The sequence below is a fragment of the Protobothrops mucrosquamatus genome, unplaced genomic scaffold, assembly GCF_001527695.2.
Source record: "Protobothrops mucrosquamatus isolate PMUCROS unplaced genomic scaffold, P.Mucros_1.0 scaffold481, whole genome shotgun sequence".
NCBI classification, from domain to species: domain Eukaryota; kingdom Metazoa; phylum Chordata; class Lepidosauria; order Squamata; family Viperidae; genus Protobothrops; species Protobothrops mucrosquamatus.
The window spans coordinates 477,645-480,449 of NW_015386801.1; the positions used below are offsets into that span (position 1 = coordinate 477,645).

The 2,805-nt window shown below is 45.9% G+C and overlaps 1 protein-coding gene across 1 annotated transcript in view; it reads left to right on the top strand.

The window, feature by feature from the left end:
* Window positions 1-2,805, top strand: part of SPEG (striated muscle enriched protein kinase) — a gene marked incomplete at its 3' end in the record, with an annotated part of 116,691 nt that overhangs the window by 59,331 nt on the left and 54,555 nt on the right. The gene's annotated exons all lie outside the window — the stretch shown is intronic.

Consider the following 2,805-nt stretch of genomic DNA (forward strand, 5'->3'; position numbering starts at 1 on the left):
CGGGCGGAGCTGATTGGTGTGGCCCCGGGGACCGAGGACAGCCTGTCTCTGGGGAGCGACCCCTACGGCAGTGCCTTCAGCCTGTACCGGGGCCGTGCCCTCTCGCTGCACGTGTAAGTAGCCACGGGGCCGTGGAGTGGGGTGCAGGGGCCATTGTGCTGGGATCATCATTTTCCCTAATCCCCAGTCATAATCCCCAGTTATGCACCACTAAATCCCTCCTGAGCCCCTTCATCCTGATCCCAATCTCACTCTCCTCCACACTTCATAGCGCCTTCCTTTCACAGCCCTGACTGCACTCTCAACCCGTTGCAGCTTCCTATACTCTGATGTCATTTATTCTGCTACACCCTCCTTTGTTGCAGTCTCTTTTTTTTACCCCTACAGTCCTGCTATCACTCTTAAAGATTGTGGTTGTGAGGCAAAAAAATTACAGAGGTAGGTATTACCATTCCACCCATCCACCCACTTGCAAGCCTGTCATCTCAAATATCAATCCCACCCTAGCTCTCCTCCTTTGCTCTTGTAGTTTAGTTCCTGCATTATTTTCATTAAACCTCACATTCCAAACTAAAAAGAAAAGAAATCCAGATATCTATAAAACTGTGGTGCTATATTCTGGTTTGAATTCAAGCGTGATAAACTGTCTTAATCTTAACATGCCTGATAATAGTAGAGGGAGCCAACAAAAACATTACTATGACTAAATGAGCCATTTCAATCTAGAAATGTGTGGGTATCTTTGCACGTGAACAAACATATAATATCAATTTGTATCCCAGGCCAAATTAAGCGCACATAGGTTACTTGTTTAAAGTATTAAGGATTAAAGCTTTGTTTCATCTTTTCTTCTGCATTCCTTAAAAGCTCTAGATCAGACATGTCAAACACAAGGCCTAGGGGCCGGATGCGACCCGCAAAGCCATCCTGGAAACAGTGAGGGAACGGCCCCCTCTGCCTTGGCCCTGGCCCAAGCCAGCCGGGAGCCAATGTACAATTTTGTGGTGGTCATATATGCTGAAACGCATTCAGTCTTAGCTCCATAAGCCCCCCCCCGGCATGGCCTGAGAGGAACAGTGAGGCTCCTCCAGTGGACCATGCCTTGGCACTTGCCCTGGTCCCACCCCCTTCTGCCAGAGACCCTCAGATCTATCCCACTCCTGCCCAGGCCCCCCACAGGCACCCTTGACACGAACTATGTAGAGCTGGCCATGCCCACCCAGTAGGCCATACCCACTCTGTCCAGGCCGACCCAGTAGTCCGCACTCAACCTGGCCACACCCACCCAGCCCCCTGAGGGCAACCACAATGCTGATGCGGCCCTCAATGAAATTGAGTTTGACACCCCTGCTCTAGATTAAGGACTGGGACCCAACAATTATTTTGAATTGCAAATATTATGATTTGAGATTATGGATCATACTGGCTGAGGTTTATGGAAGTCCAAAACATCAAGAGGTCACAAAATTACTGTACCGGCAAATTACAGTGTATGATAAGTCAGAATTCCCAACCAAAATCAGATTATATCTGTCAGGGAATAAAAATCCACAAATAGGAAAAGAAACAAAAAGAGATATCATTTGACATGCATTTCTCTTATTTAATATTAAAGGTTTTCAATACAGTATTCACGATTCTTGAACTGCATAGCATTGGCACTGATTCTTTGGATAACTTCTATCACTGATCTTTCTTTCCCAGTTCTTGGTCATTCAGACTCAAATTTTATTTATTCATTAGAAATTTTTTGTGGCTGCCTGTATTATATAAAATACTCCTTTGTGACCATCCTGGGATATACTATACAGATGTACAATTAATAAAAAAAACATGAAATTAAAAAGAAGGGTTTAGCACAAGTCTGAAAGCTCGGAGTCCCTAGTCCCAGTGACTGACCCATATTGGATCCTGCATGAAATTAAAAAACACTTTCTCAACAACCTTCCTTAAAAGGAGTGGATTAGATACAACTGAGTTCATGGCTGACCTCTTGAGAAGGAAGTAGTGAATCACCACCTCTTTCAAGTAGGCAGAACACATATACCCTCCCTCTCTCACTTCCACAAAGTGGCATTAAGCACCTCTTGGACCCAGCCACATGTCATCTCCTAGGACAGTGATGGCGAACCTTTTAGAGACCGAGTGCCCAAACTGCAACCCAAAACCCACTTATGCATTGTCGAGTGCCGGGTGGGTGTGGCCCATTGGCTGGGCGTGGCCCATTGGCTGGGCGTGGCCCATTGGCTGGGCGTGGTTATGATGGTAACGAAAGACTGGGTGGGACTAAAAAGTTCAATCAATCAATTCCAACTTTGCAAGATCTTTTTTTTTCCATGAGAAGTTGAAATTGACTGATTGATTGAATCTTTTTTTTTTTTTTGCACATGGCAACGGAGGCCTAAAGCGAAAAGGTTTTATAAAACCTAGCTGAAGGCCTAGGACTGGGGCAACGGCTCACGTGCCCACAGAGAGGGCTCTGAGTGCCACCTCTGGCACCCGTGCCATAGGTTCGCCACCAATGTCCTAGGAGGTCTTGACCAAAAAGGAGGGTCATTGGTTCAGTAACTGTGAGAGGGATCTCAGAGTCCTAGTGGACAATCACCTAAATATGAGCCAGCAGTGTGCTGCAGCTGCCAAAAAGGCCAACACAGTGCTAGGCTGCATTAACAGAGGGATAGAATCAAGATCACGTGAAGTATTAATACCACTTTACAATGCCTTGGTAAGGCCACACTTGGAATACTGCATCCAGTTTTGGTCACCATGATGTAAAAAAGATGTTGAGACTCTAGAAAGAGTACA